Raw genomic sequence first — 21,419 nt, forward strand, 5'->3', positions numbered from 1 at the left:
AATAGTAAAGCAAGTTATCCATCCTCTGCTCCCCCAAATTAAAATGTCTGACCCCAAATAGTAAAGCCAAACACTTTCTTCCTCTGAAACTTATGCAAAAAACCATAAACAGCAACAGAGTTTTACTTTATTTCTCTTTAAAGGACACACTGCAAATGTGAAGAAAAAAACCAACCCCTCAACCTGAATCAACTAGTAAGAAAGGTCTGAAATGTTTTCTTTTGCGGATGTAGGGAGCTGATCAGAGAGCTTTAAAACACTTAGATCATTTCTGCTCTAATATTTTTTGCTTTTACAACATTGTTGTTGGAAAGGCAGAAGAAAAAGCAAAGCATGAACTCACTGACACACACACACACACACGAGGCATATCCACAGGAAGGATTCATTTGGGTTTGGTTTGTCTCTGTTACTATTTTGCTTGCTTTTTTTTTTTTTTTTTTTTTTTAACCAGTAGTAAACTGGCACTTTGGGTTTATTGCGCTTCACTTACTAAAGCCTTTTAATAGTATATAGTGCAGGAATGTGAGAGAAAAAGATTCCCATATGACAGAGACCCTTTGATATCGTTACTTCAACCAAAACTTTGAAATTTTGTAGCTGGTTTTGTGTGTAGCATATGACAATTTTTTTTCCCCAAGTCTTACAAACTTTGATTTACTTAACTGCTGTCACTGATGTGACTCACAGAGAAAGAAAGCATGAAGAGATTGAGAGAGAGAAATAACTAATGTGTTAGTCTATTTGATGGCACAGGATTATATGGTACAATAATTAGTGCAGCCTGTATAAGTAGTCTACAAAAAAATTTTGGTGTCAAAGAAAGAAAAGAAGAAGATAGTGTCAAATACTTCCAATAATTTTATCACAATTTCATTACAATATTATGTGGGATTTCTAATAAAATTCCTTTCTGTGTAGTAGATACAGTAAGCATGAGAGAAAAAGGAGATATATCCCTGTTTTTGCAGAGAGGAACACAGCATCTTCCCTGGATTTGGTGGGACCTGACACCTGAGGAGCTCACACTCATTACCACGTATTCTGCAAAACCCTAATGTAATACCACACTAGCATTACTTTACAACATCATGCTGAATGATAGCATTAAAACTTCATGAGCAGTGTGATTGAGGGTGGCTACCTTTCTTCTGGAAAGATGTAGTAGATGGTTGATAACCTTAAAAAAATAATATATATATATATATATATATATATGTCTTGTAATGAACACACTTTTTTCTACTGCTTGTACCTGGCAAGTAAACATACAACCTACATCGCGGCAGAGCCTTAAAACATGAGGGCCTCCAAGATAGCCCTAGATATTGCAAGTGGGATTGTTAATTCTGTTAGAAGAAATGAAGACTTTTCCTAGGGGGAGCATAGGCAATTTGGGGATTTCCTCCTCACTCCACTGCTGACCGCCTGCGCAGTCCCAACTGCTCACCTGTGCTCGTCTCCAGGCAGACTGAGGCGAGCTCTGGAAGCAGCCTGGAGAAGGATACCAGACACATACAGGTGGGATTCAACTCCCTGCCTGCAAGTGTATCACCCTGTCCCAGTCATGACCATGTACAGCGATCACACACCCACAATTTGAAGGTGAATATAAATTTTGCAGATCTACCACTTTCATTAGGAGGTATCGATGCCACAAAGCTGAAAGGGAGGATTTCCTCCAGAACCTGCTGAGATGCCTTGTCCTTAGCTTGCGTGCTTTGCTCAGGGGAAAAGAATGGCCTCTTACCTCTCTGTGGTGTAGTTTACCTATATGCAAAATGAAGACATGCTTGCCCCCAGGGGGTGTAGAGAAGCTTAATTAAACAAGAGATTCTTAGCCTTAATCAGACTTCTCTCACTTGCTAAGTACGTGGGGAAATCCTTCAGTTCAGGAACAAACTTGACACCATAACAAATGAATCAGCTTCTTTACTGTTTTGCCGTTGGGAGTTATTTTCCTTGGGAATAGATATTTATGAATCTCTAAAAAAAAAAAAAAAAAAAAAAAAATTACCCAAACCAAACAAAACCCCAAATCCCCATGTTTCTATCACTGCTGATGTTTTTCCTTCATATTAAATGTTTCTTGCAATTTTATTTTATCAAGGTCATGCCTTTAGGAATCTGTTCCATATTTTGTCTAAACCCACAGAATACGGTGGATTGCAAAGCGCTCACTTAATTCTAGTACAGGGGTAAGGATGTGTATGACAGGAGATGTGATAGGTGTGTGAGAGCTGTGATGATGGCATGGGGCAGTTCTTCACCCCATCTCATCTCTCAGCCTCAACTCCTTCCCACTGTGGCTACAGTGGTTTGGGAGAGGGTGGACCCCATCACTGCGGGTTTGGTCTCCAGCCCCAGAGAACTGAGCATTGGTCTTGCCAGATGCTGGACAATTTCTGTGACATCCAGGGCCTTCTGGATGTACAAGGGCTTCAACATGTTTTGAGAAGTTCAGAAGTATTAAGGTGGCATTCTGAAGCACACAGGATCACATCTGTTTTAAAGCCAGTGGGTTATTTTTAAATAGGAGCTGGTAAAGACAGGCAAGAGTTTCACAAAAGTAAAGGCTCAATGATTTCACTGAAATATTATCTATTTGTGGAATAAATAGATGCGGAGCCAAATAATTCTGAAGTATCTAAATTCCACCTTCCCTCTCCCACTCACAGAATCTGCTTTAAAGCAAAAATACCAAATTAATACAAGAATTATAGTTCTCACGGTATCTCCTGCCAGGCTAAGAAGGTACAGAGAATATCCTGAGAAACTCTGTTCTTAGGAAATTTCAAGTCTGGTTTTGAAAGTTATTAAGGGTTCACAAACTTAAGAGAAATATCCAAAGTTCTGGTCTATGACTTGAATAAAATCTGAACTCTGGCCCTCTGATTGTAAATCAGCAATATGCACGTGAAATATGATTTTTCCCCTCCTAAGCAAAGCATATCAGTGGATCAAGCAGAGGCAGAAGAGGTATCAGATAGAGCACGTTCCTTTTTACTAATGGGCACTCTTGGTTCCTTCTGCTCTAGCACCCGCCTGTTGGGAGGAGATCTGAGGCTGGTGCTTGAAGTCAAACAAATCTGGGCCAAGTTTATTCATTTTCTAAATCGCAATCTCTGCAATGCCCTCCCATTCCTATTCCTCCTGTCCCACTGCTCCTCTTGAGTTTTGGCGCTTCCCCAGCCCTACCTCCCCTACCTCTCCCAGGGTGCTCCCGGACATGAGCCTTGGCTCTGTGGTGGCTTCCCCAGTGAGACCTGGCTGACAAGACTGAAATACAAGCTTAGCATAGGAATTTCTTAACTGTTTTACTCTTTGGTAGCACCAGAGCCAGGATTATTTGCAAAACCTCCCAGGTACACCGATGCTCCACTGGGGTCCTCTTCCTCCCTGGTTTCATGGTGTACCCAACTGGCCAACGGTTTCATGTCTTCTTGCCCCCACCAAATGATTTTCCTACATCCAGCTATGGCCAGTACCTCCAGGCACACCCTTTCCAGCCCCAGCCTGTATTATTTTCTGCCTGCGCTCCACCACCACCACATTTCCAGTTGCCCCCCCAAGTTCCCGTGTAGCCTCTATTGTTCCTCAGGAAGGGGATGGTTAATCAAGAGACAATTACATTGAACAGTCTTGGGCAGTTGCGTGGTTTCAGCACAGCGATCGACAAGATGCTGCCTTCGGTGCTCAATGCCCGTTAAAAAACACTCTTGCCTGGTCCAGCCTGCTCATTTCAACTCGCTGGGCCACGTCGTGTTGTCCCCTGAATTGCACCTACCCCACCGAGGCTGTGTTATAAACTGGGTCACTGAACTGATCTAGGTTAAAAATATCCCAAGATATTCTTTAATGAAGTGTCAACAACTATTCTCAGGCTGAAGAGCAACTGGAATACCTCCTAATAATCTTGCTTACATATGCAAAAAGTATGCCCTAATCTAAAATGTATTTATAATATAAAATGGAGTTCAACATTTGACCTGAGCATATCCCGCTCTGTCACACAGACAAAGGAAATAAAAATGTGTTGCTGTAATTTCCTTGACAGCAAAAAACCAAAACAAACAAGAAACCTCACACATATATGTCTAGGCCAATATATATGATAATGTGAAACAATGAGTTAGATTTTTCACGGCCATGTTGAAACTCATCTTGTTAGTTCTAAAACTGCTGCATATAAATGATTTTTTTTTAAATATAAAAATCTAAAGAAATAAATACATCATTAAAATTCCATTGATTAAAACTTTTACTGACTTTCTGTAGAGTTTGGAACAGGAAGGCTTCACAGCCAGGGCTATGAACATTCTTCTCAGGAAAAATAGCATAATGGTGATTATTATTGTTTTTATTGGTGGTGTTGGTTTAATACTATTATTATTATTATTATTAGTGACAGTATCACCATCTGGATTATTATAACCACAGTAGTGACAAGATGCCCTAATAAGATCCATGCCCCATTGTATCAGGCATTATAAAAGCACAGAGTGAGAGTGAGAAAAAGTTTATCATCTCAGCAATTAAGGCAGACAAAAGGTGAAGTGTGAAACAGAGGCACAAAGAGATGAACTGACACAAGAGCCCATGGAGAGCACCAACGTTAAGCCTCAGATACCTAGAGTTAGCATCTGTTTAAACGCAGGCTTGTTTAGCTATATGAATATACATGTATTAATGCATCTCACGTTATCCAGCTTGAAGAGTGTATACCAGGATTAAAAGCAAAAAACTGGAAAAAAATGATTTGGCGTTTTGTTTTCCTTAGGTAAAAGACAACTTAATCAAAACTGGACAGACTAAAAACCACCACAGCACAGAGCAAATGTGAAATTGAGTTTTGCTGGTGACTAACTTCAGTCAAAGCAATGTTTAAACCACAACCCATTAAGGACAAAAAAAAAAAAAAAATAGTTCTGAGAATAACTGCTTGTAGGATCTATCGTGATTCCAACAAGCCATGGCAATGTACTTCCTATTGGGATATGGACGGCACATAAGAAACTGGTGTTATTCCAGCTGATGAAGACTCTGGTTAAAAGGCGGCAGACAACGTGCATTTTCCAGCACAGAGAAATTTCTTGCAGCTCTTACAACCGACCATTATGTATCTGAGTCCAGAAAGCCTCTCTTGTGTTTTGCATATTTGATAGCAATGAGTTAACTATGGAACAGAAAGGAATATTAACATATTTTTTTATTTTTCTTGTATTTGATTTTGATTCTTATTATAATTCAAATGATTCATATACTTGGCATCATATACTTTCTCTTACATTTACTTTTTAGGTGTCTTACAAAGCCTGTTTTATTGGTGGGGCTGCTATAATTAATTTTTTAAAATAAAAATATTTTTAGATTTGTTCATGTTTAAATAGGCCAGATATTCCAGCCTCATTTACAGATGTGAACATGTCCAAAATATTTCAGCAGCTTAAGCCCTTTTTCCGTGTTGCATTTAAACAGTCAATTTTTGAGAGCTGCTTTTTGTCTCAAAGTTATTTCAAGTCTCATCTTGTCATTAAGTTACACTGTGAGTAATCTAGAGTTCTGGTTCACACATGACAGTTAATGATTCTACATTCTAAAACAGAAGAATTCAAAATTATGCCTTACATTACCTAGAAGGAAAAAAAAAAATAGTTTTTAATTGATGGAAAATAACTTTGTCAAAAGTAGAACTGTAAGGTTTTTAGCAGATAAGGTATTACTGTAGTTTTCAGATCAAATTCATAGAAACAAATACAGAAAATGACATTTAGCTGCGAGATCACATTTCTGTAAAGATTAACTGTAAGCTCTGCACAACCATTGCTACCAAACATTGTTTATCCGAGCTTTAAATTCTACTCCCAAATTTGAATAGACTGCAGAGCTAGCAGTGTTGCTGAGGAGCAATATCAAAATATGTGCCTCCTGGGTCTAAAAACCACAAGTTATTTTAGCTTCTGCTAAGAATTGAGGGATTTTTTTAAAAAAAAGTTGAGTACAGTAAGTAAATAAATAAATACATTATCTACCTTCGTGACCTTTCTTTTCCTGAAAGCAAACAGCGTCCATCATTTGTAACTTGACTTTCCATAAAAGTAACAGTTCATAAAAATCTGTGAAACTACTACCGGGAACAAACAAATTAAACAATGACAATGTAATAAAATAAAACTGCTGTTATACTCCTATAGCAGAAGAATTGCTTCTTCGCTGGGATTAATACATCTTGCAGAAAACAATTTTAAATAATGTGTAACATATGGATTCGGCTTTTATTATTCTTCTAAAAGAAGACAATTATATTTATGTGATAAACTGTTCAGTGTTAGTAGCATAATGTTTATATTACTGGCCACTTAAATAGTCTTTGGCATAGTTTTATAAGGAACAGAAGCCTCCAGATCTTTTGAAATCCATCTTACAAAGTAAGTCCTGTCTGTTACTGGAATGCAATGGTTTTACATAGTCTTCTTGCTGGGAAAAAAAACATCCTGCAGGTAATCTCGTCGTTAAACTGCATGCATGAAAAACCTGCTGATGCTTTAGCTACGTTTCGTATGGCATTTTAGGGCTTTCTAACGAAAAGTACGACAGCCTCGTAGCTATTGGGAAATAGGAAGGGAAAAAAAGCAACTTTCAATTTTAACTTTTTGGAAATGGATGATCATGATACGCTCGTTTCTATAATAAACCTTTTCAGGGTGTTTTTCTTAATCTCCTCACTTTTATTAGCAACTAGTTCCTAGGCTCTTTTCTTTTGCTGGGAGATTACATTCAAGAAAAGAGTGAGTTTCGGGTAGTTTTCAAGGAGCTGTTTTTGTCCCCATTATATTCCAGATAATTTTCAAAGGGATTACATAGAAACCATAGAAGTATTTATCTCGATAACTTCCAGTGCTTCTGAGTTGAAATTGTATGCATTTCAAAATGGAATAGGAATGTATTGCCAAATAAATATTTTCTGTTGCTGCTGTGTACATAGATTTTTATTGTAAGCATTGCCGGCAGCAGCCTTCCTGCATTGCTGGGATTCTGCTGTCCTGTGTGTCATTCAGATAACAAGATCATTTGGAAAAATTATGCAGGGTGAGCGAATGTATTTATTTAGGTTTATCAAAAAAGAAAGGGGGGGTGGGGGGGGAGAAATACTATCAGTTTGGGGAAACGTTACTATCCTCGTTTTTCACTCCTAAAGTACAAGTTTGGTATTTTCAATTCTTCACTTTTCGATTACTTTAAAAGTTGGGTTTGTTAGAAAAAGATAAAGAGTGTAACCTAATGGAAGTGAAATCTGCATATTCAGTTAATTTAGGATTTATTATCCCAGTAACTAGACTTGCAACTGTTCTAAAATCATTTTGACTGAAGACTTGAGAACAGTACGAGTGGATGGCTACCCCCACCCCCATTCTTAAAAGAAAACCTGTGCCTGCTGCTTCCAATTTAGTGCAATCATGCCTCTTACTGGCCAATACAAGATGCAGCATTAGCTGTCACATGCAAATGAGTATTCATGGAGACTTTGAAATGTGCAATAAAGAATAAAGACATGCATTTTGTGAATAATTGTTTTCTTTTATAAAACTGGATCCAAAAGGGAGTGCCATTTCACCCAGAGTCTATAGCCTTTCTATGGTTACAATCTGCTGCTGAAGCCAGATATTAGAAATGAAGTGTGGATAAATGGAGGACTCCAGTTTCCCGTGCTGTCAATCTTTCACAGTACTACATTTGCTTAACAAGAAATAATTCAACACATGTTTGTGTTTCTTTCTATCTTTCTTCCTTTCTATCTTTCTTTCTCTTCCAACTGGGACTTTTAAATGCATAGGGATGTATAATAAAGTTTTCCACCTTATATTAGCTTTTTTTTTATACAAAGCTCAACCTAAATTCTTCATTTTCAGCAGCACTGATACACAAAATTACATAGCAGAACAAGCTTTGCTGCAAACCTACAGTCTTTCAGAGCTCTCTGGTATCACCAGGATGAGAGAGAAAGAACAACTTGGAATTTTAGGGCCTATTTAGATGCAGGGTGGGGAAAAAAAAAAACCAACCAAAACCAAACAACCAGCAAGCTGTATGCAGATCCACACACACATTTGCAGAGCTGTGAATAGCCCAGCCGAGTCCAGACGCACACACACCTATTCACCCAGTCTGCAGCCAGAAAGCCTGTTAGAGAGCAAACAGCCATCGGCTTCTTTTCATGTTCGGCCGTGGCATTACGTGGCCCTATCTCCTGCTGGCAGAAACCCCAGATGTTCAGCCCAGTGAGCAGAAGCCCGATTTACAGCACCTTCACATGAACTGGTGATAAGCTGCGTGTGGGAAGAGCTTCAGCTAGCTCGGGCTCGGCTGGGATGGGACCAGAGGTGGATGAAGCTGGTTAGCCAGCGGGCAGAAAGAACGCTAGGGATAAATGCTGCCTGCCCTGGGAGGGGGACTGACCAGTGCAGGCACACGTGGAGACACAGCAGAGGGGAAATACCTCCTAGTAGGTAGCAGTGCCTTGGATTATGTTTAAACTTAAAACTGGAGGACTCCAGCTCAGTCAGAGCTTCTCAGCAGGCAGCACGTGGCCCTGCAGGGATCCCGGAGGGCTGGGAGCATTACATTTTTCCCCTTGGTTTAACATAAATAACTCCTTGTTGCCCTGTTTACTACGTACCTTCGCTCTCTGGGGGCAATCTCTTGAAACACAGGCACATACATGCAAACACACAGAAGGAATTAATCACCAACATTATCAATGCAGCTGATACAGTTATTGTAAATAGGGGTGTAAAATGGTGAGGGGGAATCTGAAGATGTTTCACTCCTGCAAGGAAGGATGCCTGCCTGCCAGGGCCGAGCACATTGACAAAACCATCCCTTGGCCGTCTGCTTGTTCCTGTGATCCACAGTAGCAGCAGGACAGGCAGCTTTTTGTAGCTTTTGGTCTGTATTGTGTCTTCCAAGGGAGCTGAAAAAGAGGATGACCCTGGGGCTGGGGCAAAGGATTTGAAACCAGGAGGTTGGGTTTGTATTCCTGAATCATCACAAACTTCCTTAGGCACGTTACGCAGCTCCTCATTTTCCTACTTACCAAATATAGCTTGTAATATTTTGGTATCTCACAGAGATGTTAGCACAAGCCCTCCGACATACATATCTGCTCATATATTATCTCGATGTAGTCATTTTCGAAAGCAACTACAAAATACTCAGTGCAAACACATAGCTCTGTGAGGCTTAGTCACGCAAAACACAACGCGTGGTGATGCATCCCTACCACCAGAGGAATGCAAACCAGGACTTGATTCACACATAAAACACACTTGGGGCTCCTCAAGGACTGGGTCCCTTTACTCTGTAGCCCCAGCACAGAGGAAACTAAAGCAGTTTATTCATGGATCTTTGCACCACGGTCCATTTCATAGGTGGCCCCGCACTTGGAGATGCATCACGGGGGAGACCTGCATTTGAAGATCTAATTTGGCTGTGCATTATTCTGAGCCCCAAATCCAGGTTTCAGAGGGCGACTGCAGCCTTATCTGCAGTCACTGTACACAGTAGGGACTTGGCAAGTGGAGTTTGGTGAAATGGCACGGCGCGCTGCATAGGAGACTGACTATAAATCAACAGATTTTGGCTCCGCTCCTGGCTCTGTCACCGATTTACCATGGAAACTTGGGCAAATCTTTTACTCTCCCTATCCTTCATTTTCTGTACCCATAATGTAAAGATAATGATGCTGCTTTGCAAGCTCTTTTGAGACCTCGAGATGTTAAGTGCTAAGTGCATTTTATTAACATTAATAGCACCCAACCGAGAGGATGCTGTACAGCACTAGCCTGACTGTCCCCAGAAAGCAGATTGGTGGGGGGGAAAGTGTGCATTTGTTAAGCAGCTTAGACATTGCTCATTCCCATAATACTTCCACAACACACGGGAACAAGATGTGACCTACTAAAACAAAAGAAAGAAAAAAAAAAACACATAAGGAGAAAATTTCTAAATGTGACCAGTCATCTTATTTCTAGCCCAGGAAATCTTGGGGATTTGCTAGAGGTTATCAGTGTTCCTGTGTGTGGTTATGACTGTCAGCCACAACCACATTGCTCACAACTTGTGGTGGAGACCACTTCCATTAGTAGGCATTAATCACCATTTTATACACTCCAGTTCAGCTATCGCTGAAGAGACATTTAGTAGATGCACTTAGTTATATCCTATCACACTTTATACAAGATTCAATTCTGAAGTAAGTTAATTGTACTGAATTATATTCTAGCTCTTCTATTTACAGGACCACCAAATATTACAATGTATATTTTTGAAATGCCAGCTAACATGCTTTGTTATTTTACACATCAGTTTTCAATGTTTCTGCTCAAATATGTATCACAACGTACACAGTAGAAAGAGTTATGAAAATTTTATTATTAATGCATGTTTTTTCTGCTGCTGGAGATAGAACTTTGTTGTGCATGTTATAAAATGTTAAATATTAGAATTATTTAAAGTTAATAGGATGCCAAAGAAAATGACTAATAATACATTATACAATTAGATGCCTTTCATATTAGTGAATCCATTAACAAAATAAAATACACTCAAACAGAAGAGTTCTGATTTGCAATTTTTAGCAAGGATTGCCCATGTGTAAAGCTAAATTATTATTTTTTTTTTTAAACTGCTGGATACATCAGTTTGCAATTATTTGCATTATGTTTGAATGCTTTATCATGTGGCTCTGATTCAAAAATACGTATCTCTAAGTTGCTTTAGCATCTTCATTTGTGCAAAACATTAAACATGGATAAAACAAAACTAACTTAGTCTCCCTGGTTTCAGCAGGACAGCTGATAGTACCACAAGCCCTCGGTATTGCTTTCAGCTGTTTTGGATGTTTTTGTTATCACTCTTTAGACCAAATGTCCTCATGTAGATTGACATCTCTTGGGAGGTTGGCCCTCCCAAGTGTACCCTTTTTTCTAGATAGGATCAATTCCACCCTGTCCCACCCATACAGATCTCAAGTCCTGAATTGTTAAATCAAGTTATTGAGGTGTTACAGCATACTGATTTTGTAAGCACTAGCTACTACTTATTTTGAAGCTAGTTATTCTGTCTCCACAGCTGATGTCAACATTATCCTCAAACAAAACCCTGAGCAAGCAGCTAACTTTTCTTACAGTAAAAGATAGCTTTTAGCACTGAAGTGATACAATCTTCTTGCCATTTTTCTCCTGTATTTTCCTTTTCCATTGACACACTGCCTCTAGAAAGGCATCCACACCAGCTAAAGACAGTTCCACCAAGAGCAAGTAATCTCCTCCTCACATCCATCTTCTCTTCACTGCTGCTATCTACTTAATTAAGTCATTCTCAATCTTGTGTATCATACGCACATAATGTGTGTTGATGGAAATGTGTTTTGAAATCCCTGTTTGTTTGTTTTTTAATTATCTGATTACACCGGGGGGGGGGGGGGGGAAAAAAAAAAAAAAAAAAAAGATGTCTCTTTAAAAGATGTCTCTTTGGTATACTACAATACCTAAAAATCCAGCAACATCACTCGATCTTTTTCTCTTTCAAGGATTTTTTATTCACCTTCTAACAGTCCATCCAGGCCAGTCTTTACAGTTCATGGGACTTTAAAGTGTGATGAACCCAGCTGCAGCCAATTCTAGTACCATCATTTTAAAACTGATTTCAGGTTAAAGGTGCCTCTTATTACAATCTTTACTTAGATTGCAAGGGGTAAGGAATGCTGTGCTTAGCATCTGCTCAGGGTTTTATCAGGATTTTGGCATAACCTAACTCCAGGCTACTGCCACCCCAAAATATCTTCTGCCCATATGTGTCCTAATGCCAGCCTAGGGTGCACCTCATGGATGAGCCAAGTTTCCTGTGTTATGTCAGCTGGTAAAGGGGGGAGGGGGGGGCAGACAGTGGGGAATACTGTAGAACAGGGCCACAGAAAAACATCACAAACTAGCAGATTTGGCTGTATCTTGGACATTGCTTATGAAGCAGAAGGGCAAAATTATTATAAAATACTTATTCTGTTATGTTCAATTCTCCACATTCTGATTATTTCAATTTTTTCCCATAGTTACGTTGTATACATAATAATATTAATTATATGAAGAAGAGACAATGCGTTGAAATTAGAACCACGGACTCACAGGCTGATTTCTAAAGGCATCATTCTCAGAAGTCACCCTGAGGTATTAGGTCCACACAAAGAGTTTTGATTAGGCTCAGAATATTACAGTAGATTTGGGAAACAGGACCTTTGATCTCAAGAGATCTGAACAATCCCTGTTACTTTTACTGACAACAGGCACGGTACAGACTGAATAGTGTTAACATTCAGATGAGAGCTGAAAACTCAAGTGAGAGCGATGCTATGTTCTCACTTTTAAGACTCTGGTACCATGCATAACTTTGAAATTAAAATACAGTGTGACTACCTCTCTAAGTGTTTAAATTAATATGTTTAATAATCCCTACAATACTAAATCTAAAGTGCAAATTAAGACTTGGATGAGAAGGAGAAAGGAATGTCTCTTTATATTTATGTAGCTAGTACGGGTTTGTTCAGGACAGTGGGATACAACAGTTTTCTATATCAGGATTTCTTAAAGCTTGGGTGTTTTTTTTTGTAAGAATTGTTTTTCCCAGTAAATATTATGCAATATTTTAATACACATACATATAATGTTTTGTTGGGTTATTTTAAAGGGAAAAAGCTAGTGAGGTGCAGTCAAGAAAAATTATTAATTATCCTAAATATAGACAACTAATGCTTTTTAAATGCTCTAAGTTATCTCACCTGGCTTCTAGGACTCATTTTCCAAGGGCACAACTCTCCTGTACACCCTTTGCTAGACCCACCAGCCTTGTGAGGGTCACTGATACTCAGCATCCTCTCAAGTGGCAGTAAATACTAATGATTTGGTAACTGAATCAAGACCAAAATGTCCAAAGAATGTATTAAGGGAATCTGCTTTCCATGCCAGTGATAATTTGCTCCTGAAAAAAAATCAGTTTGGGTTTTTTTTTTTTTACACAATATTAAAAAAAAAACAAACCAAAAAAAACCCAAAGAGAGAGACAAAAAGAAGACAAGAATATTAATCTCTAAATCCATAAAAAACTATGGTATGGGTGACTTCAACATTTCTTAATAATACCAATTTCTTTTCATCAGGAATAGATTTCTAAGAAAGAGTGTATTGATAAATGAGACAGTGCTAAAAGAGCATAGGTTTCCTCATGAAATCAAGTTTCCAAATATCACAGAAGATATACTTTAGATTTCCCCCCACCCCCACCCACCCCCTTTTATTTTTTTTCCTCCTAGAATTATTTTGTTTGAAGATTTCCCAGTCTGGCCCCCAGCACTCTCACCTCCCACTGAAATAACCACTGGAGTTCAACAGTGACATGCATTACCAACCTCTCCCCCAACCAAAATCACTCGCCTCTCACAACAGTTTTATCTACCACGACATTTATGGTTTCCCCAGTTCCCAACATACAGAAGACCACAAATACCATGGTATAACCCAGTTCCATGGTGTGGTAACTTCTCATCCCGTGCCACCCTGCACAGTATTATGTAAAATACATCCGCATATAACATCACTCTTTTTGTTGCAGACTCTACTGCAAGCTTGCATTTGTCAGCTAGTACTACATACAAACCACAGAACTACAGATACTGACCACAGGGGAGAAAACCAACCCAAATATTAGGCCACACTATGATCTTCTGAGACATTAAGCCTGACTAAGTAGGAACTATGCAGCTTAGTACTTCGGGGTATCCATCTCGTTGTAGCAACTAGATAATCTCATGCAAAATCCTTTGACATTCGGTTCAGTCTATACATAAGGCTGGCAACCCCTAGCTTAGAGTCAGAATCGTTTAGGTGGGAAAAGACCCTTAAGATCATAGGGTCCAACCATACTCCATCATCATAGAAAAAAATCATAGTTAGAAAGTTTTCCTGTTAGTACTTGATAGATTATTTCCTTTCCTTGTTATTTTGAAGATCTGTGAAATGGTATTTCCTGCAGCGTTACAGTCAGAACAACCAACCCAAACAAAGAGTCACCCATGACAACAATGAGCATCCCCAAAAAAAGGCAATCCCTTGCTACAGCGTGCAAAGCTTCAGCCCTTCTCAGCACCTAAATAACACTCCTTGAGGGGTTATCAAGCAGCTCTTCAACTTCTTGAAGTGTTACTAAGCAAAAAGCTATTGTAATGCAAATAGCACTGTGGTTAGAAAAGAAATAAAAGGCATGTCTTAAATGCTTGATCATACAATACGTGCCATAAAATCCACGGTATGTTTGTGGCTGACCACACAAACCTAGTTTACTGCCTCTTCTTCCCTGTTCTACCAACTGATTCATCACACTGTTGAAAAGAAAAACATGACAATACCATTGGTAAGGGAAATTGTACAGCATCTAGAGCTAGACTGGGAAACTAAGACTTATAATTCCAATTATCTTTTTTTTTTTCCTTTTGCACTGAAAAAATTGTATTGGAAAAACATGAATATTCTAGCTCTATCATCCCTTCTTTTGTATATGATGCACATTATTTATAAAATAATTCAAAACATGGGTTGCAAAAATTAGCATTTCCATCCGGTTTCATGACCTGACTTATATCTCCAGATCACTGCTTGGGGCACTATAATTCCCACCCATCCCCCTGGAAAGACAAGGGTCATATATGGAAACCACACCTTCTTTTGAATAATAATTAAAATAAAAGCTCTGTATCTTAAAATAGACATTCAGACACAGAAAGAAAAAGGAAGAACCAACATTCAATAGCATGCCCATATTAATTGATTCACCAACTACTGTGGGTTCAATTAAAGTATTCTGTTGTTAGAGTTTTAAAGCTTGGAAAAAAATTAAAAAAAAATCTTGGCTACAGCTCGGCATATGCAGGTCTTAACCCAGAAACAAGCTGTTTTATAATTATTTCTGAGAATTGCTTCAGTCCATTTTCTTTTCTGTGCTTGCCTGGGAAGTGTGAAAAAGAAAGAAAAAACCCCTATTTTTGACTCAAGTCTTTCAAGACATTTTGGTTCTCAGCTAGCAAGTGACCCAGTTTGAGCCTGATATTTCCAACATGAACTTTGGACCACTCTTACTGGTTTCTCAGTGTGACCGGTTACATGAGTAACTGCTGGCAGAAGTGAGGAAGGCGTTGCTGTTTGGGGCACACTTGATCATATGGAGAACATCACCAAGACCAGAGGGTGGCTCTAAGGTTAGACCTCAACCAAGACATGTTCATGCATACTCACATATGCCTGAAAAAGACAATAACCTCCTAAAAATGTCTACAATTGTATGAGATGGCAGGATACAACGGGAAATCTCACTAATGCATATGCACAAGAAATTAAGGACTCTCAGACAAAAAGGAAAGTGACTGAAAGAGACAACTGATCCTTCTTTTTTTGTTCCCCCCTCTATTTCCAGTGATCTTTCCTGCAATTTTAAAATAAAGCCCATGACGATCCTGTTGGACCTTCGTGTTTGTAACTGCTCCCTGGAAGCTGGCAGCTGACAGAGGACCTGCTCTCCTCTGCTCATGGAGCCTTTGTTAGCAGCCGGACCAGAGCTGCTGGCTGCCTTTGAAATGGATATGTTGGGTCAATGGGAAGACTCGGCTGTTTTTGAATAGGAAGTTCTGTTCATTTGTCATTGGTTGGTTGGGTTCCCCCTCTATTATTTTAAAGAAATAAAGCTGTGAAAAGGAGATTTTTTTTTTCTTTCCCCTTTCTCCCCCCCTCCAGTTCCCTCCTCCCTTTTTTCCCCCCCTCCCTCCTCTTTCTTCCTTTCTAAATGCTTGCTTCAAAACCACTCACAGCCCATTTGTGTTGACCCGGCAGCTCCGTTTCAAAGGCAGCTTCAGTCTTGTGTCAGCTCCACAGGCTCTGCCCGCCAAGGCAGAGCCAGCCGGGAACCACTCTGGTTCCTGATAGCCGAGGCTTAGACATATGGTCCCAGCAAGCTCATATAATCAGTAATATTTAAAAAAAAAAAAAAAAAAAAAAGGAAAGAAAAAAAGAATCCCAAGATTTGTTCCTCTTCTCTTATAGTTCATTGACAAAGAACATGTCAGTATAGTTGAAGAATCCTGCTGGTTAAAGGTATCATCCTTAGCTGTTCATATGGTCTGGGCTCTTACTTGTCAATTAGATTAATCCAAGCCATTTTAGAACAATAAATATAAGTACAGATGGAATATAAACATATTGAAGATTACTGGTTTTTGACGGCTGTTTATTAAATCAAAAATAATGTTGCAATGAGGATATTGTTGATCTCTCAAATGGAAAGGAAAAGTAAATAGGAATCAGATATTCCTTAGGAAAGAAAAACAAAACCCAAACCGAAAAAAAACCCAAAATAACCAACAAACTACCACACCACAACCTCCAAAACAACCCACGGGTAATAAAAAGGCAATGATTTTACTTAAAATGCCACCTATGAGCTACCTTTAGAGAAAGGATATGGCACCTATAAACTCAAAACACTAGGTATGTTGAAATCCATAAAATTTCCAATTACTGCTTCAGAATTTATTGTGCACATATGGAAAATAATACTTGTAAAAGAGAAAGGGGTTTGTGCCTGGTGCTGTCAATACTGTGAAGGATGGGGTGATTATAAAGCAAATTAACAATACTTTTAAATGTGCATTCACTTATCTTTCCAATTAAATCCTTGTTAAACAACTGCACAGACAGTAATGGTGCTTCTGCAAAGCACTGATCAAGACAGTTTTATTGTAATTTTTACTCTGTAACAATTAATCAAGTAGGCATTTTCTTTATTATTAAATTATTTAGTTAATACATATTCGCAATTGGTTCACGCATTTGTGGTTTAAATTTTATTTTTAATTTTTCTAAACTGAATTATATTCCAGTATATTCTTATAGAAGAAACAACAGTAATATTTTAATTCTTTTTGCAAAAATGGCTTTTGTTAATTCGAGGTAACATCAGGGTGAAATTGAATTTACCTTTTTCCCCAATGTAGTTACCAATTTGGATATCTTTGGCTGTCCTTCTGCATGTTCCATAAGAAACGCACCTCTCTGCAATCATGTAATATTTAGCCTCTGTAAAATATATATCCCCCCCCACCCCCCCACTCCGGTACATAAGTATAGTAACCAAGCCATAAAAACATAGTAATTGACCTTTGGACAGCACGTGGTGTTTCACAGTTAATGCACAAGGTATTCTAAATGAAATAACAGGATGCAAAGGTCATCTGTACAGCAAATACCAAGCATTTTGCAAACAAAGCACTGGATATAAAGACAATTAGGAACTCTCTTGTATTATGTATGAACCAGCACTTACTGAATGAACCAATAAGTATTGAAATTTGTATTTCTATGGTTAGTTTCCCTGAACATATATGCATTAGGATAGAATCCTAGTGTTTCAGCAATGCGTTATGAACCCTTTATAGCTCCATTTTTTTTCAGTTAATTTAGTACTCATGAAAATTGCTTGTTTGACAGTCATAGAAATTGAATGCCTTTCCAGCTACCCAGCAGATTAGCACAAGAGGCACAAAGCAAGCCTCTACCTCCCCACCCAGGTATCTGTGGGCTTCAATCACAGAGGGCAGTGGAGGATGGCTGGGACAGGCACTGGCCAGCAGGACAGGGAACCTGTCCAGTTTAGCATAGAGAAGGTCCTTACCCCGTTATGTCATGGTGTGGATAAACACGACAGGTCCAGCCAGAACAGGGAGCACACCACAGATTCACACTCTTACTTAAAAACAAACGCCTTTACCGATGAAGGGTCTTCCCTTTCCTTGTTTCCTTGTTTTCTCTGGCATTTTTTGCCTCACTGTTAGTGTCAGGTCAGAAGCTTGCTTTTGGAAAGCATCCACCCTGTCCTCACTTTCATATAATGATGCCTTAACAGCTCTGAGCAGCCTCACCTGGGGGTCTCCCAGCCCCGCCCACAGGAACATGTCAGCCCCACCCCAAGACCAAAACTGTTGGTCTTTTCAGTAGCATCCTCATAACCTGGAGCTGCTAGCACACTTTACATGGCTTAACAGACCCCTTTATAGTACCTTAGCCCTTTTCCTACAGGTATGATTTAAAAAGATATCCTTATAAATATGTGTAAAGGCTTTAACTTACTGTATCTTGCTTTAAATCAGCAAAAGTCCTCCCCTTTTTTCATGAAATCCCTAAAAAATTGCCAAATGTCAATTGCATTTAATTTTTTTAAGACTGCAACTATATTCTTCTTCTTCTTCTTCTTCTTCTATAACTATATTAGACCTAACTAATAATACGGAAAGTGTAAGAGGAATTGACATCACTGTCTAATGTCTCTGGCTATTATAGAAACCTTTACTATAGGTTCTGAGCCAGAAATATTGAAGGACTGGTGGCTTAGTTTCTAAAACCAAAATTCCTTCAGTGCTTGTAGACTAAGAAAAGTATGATTTTCCTGGTGTCAGTTTGGTCCAAACAGCTTCTACTCCTTGATTCAGTGATTTGAAAAATGATGACTTAGAGTTTTGAAAGTGCTGAGAGATGTTATAGCCTCGTCCTCTTATGATCAACTGATCTTTTCAGCTCTTAATGGGAAAATAAATCATAGAGAAAAAATAATCCTGTTGCCCAGAAACAAAAAAGGTGTGATATCAATAGACTTTCATAGAAAAAGAAAACTCTGTGAAAGGGATAAAGTAAATAAGGTAGCTTGTTCTGCTGATGCTCGTGTTGGCAAGGTCAAAGCCCTCTTCAGGAGCTTGTACCTCTAAAAATGAGAGTGAAACACAAAGTATATTCAGAGAATTTAAAAGATACAGGGCATTTTTTGGTTATTTTTATTATTTTAAACCCATCCTCATTCCCTAAAATATAGAATGTCAAGTCTTCCTTGATTTTTTAGATTTTTACTGTTCTTATTTCTTCTTTAATAATAAAGCTGTCAACTGTTAGTTTGTTTTCCCCTCATATTCACCAGTTCTCTCATTTCATTTTTGATGCCACATATGACATTAACAGTATAGGAAAAGGAGCCAAATAAAGCTTTGCTATATTCTAATTAATGATTATTCTAATAAAAAATACATTGATATGGCAGCCAGCCTCAAGAGTCTTCTATGATCTTTAATTTTCAATGTGATACATATTATTTATAGCCTATAAATGTAGGTGTAACACAATAGCAAAGCGAGAGGGAAGAAAGAGCCCATTAAGTATTTGGCCTGTATGAGAACTGATTGCACAGTCAATCTCTACAATGTAAATAGGCTTTTTCAGAACATTTGTTTGCATGTATAATTAAATTCAACTTTAACTAACTAAAAAAAAAAATCTTTATGGGAAAATCATATATATAAATACTGCTTTCCCACTGTGAGCTACAAAAAAATGAAGGTACAGGGATTGAGCTGAGGAGGTCACAATAATTACTGAGTGAAAGTGATGGGTGAAAAGTGGGTTATTAAACATCCACCCCACTGCAGAGCTTCCCGGAACGGGTAAATAAGCATGCTGGGGGAAGGTCCTGGTGTTCCTAGTAACTTTAGTGACTTCATGAAACAGTCTGCTGCTGTCCTCAGCGTCTAATCGACAGGGGACACCAGGCTCCTGGGGACATCAGGTGGAGGCCGCTATTGCCCTCCCACGCACACACTAAACCAGTCCTGCACCCCTCTCCCCACCGCGTTTTCCACAGGTAATTCAGCAGGCGCCTTCCCGCTTGCCAGTTCCTCCCTGGCACAGAGAAAAGATGTTGTTTAACAATTGAAACAGTGGCCTGCTACTGCAAAGCCCTTCTTTGTGCCTGTGTTACTTCTTGAATGTTCTGACAAAGAATTTCTGGATCTTTCTTTGGGGACTGAAATGCTGGGCTCTCCTGTTTCCCCTCCTATGGGGGTGGCGTCGCCCCTGAGGACAGCAAAGCGGCATTAGCGTTTCCAGGAGATGAACTGCGGCATTTCTGCATGCAGTTACCCGAGGAATGGCCAAAGTACAGACCTGGCAAGACATTTTTGTAGCTGGGGTTTTAAAGGACGTCTAAGGGGGGCTCGGATGGATAATACCACTTCCCATTGAAAATATCTTTCGTTACGATACAAAATGCATGAGTGCCCTAGTTGTATCAATAAAGACTAACATAAGAAACAGTAATAATCACAACTGATAAGATGATAACATAGTTCTTCATGGGCACTAGTTTTCTTTGATTTTTCTTCGGTTACTCAATAGGCGGATTTCTTGCACGTGCCCTAAGTAGCCAGTGTCAGAGTGGCTTTAATGTACTATTAACTTCATCTTTATATATTCATTTTTCACAGTAGTGTAAACCAGCAGAAAAGGCGCCTGGTACCTCTGTGCTGTGAAAAGCCAGCCTAGACTTCTGTCTAGCTTTACAGTATAAGCCCATCTGTTTTAGGTGAAAACTTGAGCAGTAATGCTAACCTCAAATACGTTAACCTTTGGATGCCATGAGACATGATAGACAGAACCATTATTTTTATGGCACATGTTTTCCTGAGCAAAGATCCCAGTCAGTGAAGAGAGATAGAAAATCCTGGGTTTGCCTCTCTGTCTCCAAACAAAATACAGCATACAGTCATTCGAGAGCCAAGGCAGACTACATTATCGACACACAAATACCCAACAGCTATAAATCTAAGGGAACCAAAGTAATGAGTCAAACCCGTGACTCCCGATAAACCAGAGTTCATCCTCCAGTTTCAGCTGAAGAGAAGACTGATCTGGAGCAGCTGAGGAGGTGGCAAACCTCTAGGGTTCCCCTGAAAACTTCCCTAGAGATATAAATGCAGTCTTGAAGGTGGGAATATTTTTACATATCTCAATTTCATAAGAATGTTGAAGTCAAAATCTTAGTTTAGGTATAGTACAAAATTAACAGAAGAACTTTCTCTCCAACAGCTGTCATCTCCAAGAAACCACCAGCAATACACAATATTTAATGGTTCTGGTAATGTTCTCCAGGTAATTTTAAAAGAGTTAATAAAAAGTAGGAGAACATGTTGCAGCAGCTTCACATTTACACTTGATTAATTCAAAAGTATATAAAGTAATCAATGCAATTTAAGATTTGGAATTTTTCCTAATTTCTGAGAGGCTTAATTTTTTTTTTCTCATTAAGTAATATCAGCAGGTTCACTATCATCGATAATATTTGCTCTAAGCTATGAAATGTGAGGATATTTAGTCTTTGCCAAGAGTACTAAACTGTTTGGGGAAGTGAATGCATTTGTTATCTACCCTAATTAGCTAGCAATATCAGCTTCCACACCTGTAACAGTATCTATTGACCAAGTTAGATTCATTTAGGCCACATCTGTA

At 38.9% G+C, this 21,419-nt stretch overlaps 1 protein-coding gene across 5 annotated transcripts in view; it reads right to left on the reverse strand.

Moving 5' to 3' along the window:
* ARHGAP15 (Rho GTPase activating protein 15) overlaps positions 1-21,419 on the reverse strand; it is a 348,150-nt gene that overhangs the window by 85,895 nt on the left and 240,836 nt on the right. The gene's annotated exons all lie outside the window — the stretch shown is intronic.

This window comes from Falco rusticolus, chromosome 8 (genome assembly GCF_015220075.1).
Source record: "Falco rusticolus isolate bFalRus1 chromosome 8, bFalRus1.pri, whole genome shotgun sequence".
In the NCBI taxonomy this organism is placed as follows: domain Eukaryota; kingdom Metazoa; phylum Chordata; class Aves; order Falconiformes; family Falconidae; genus Falco; species Falco rusticolus.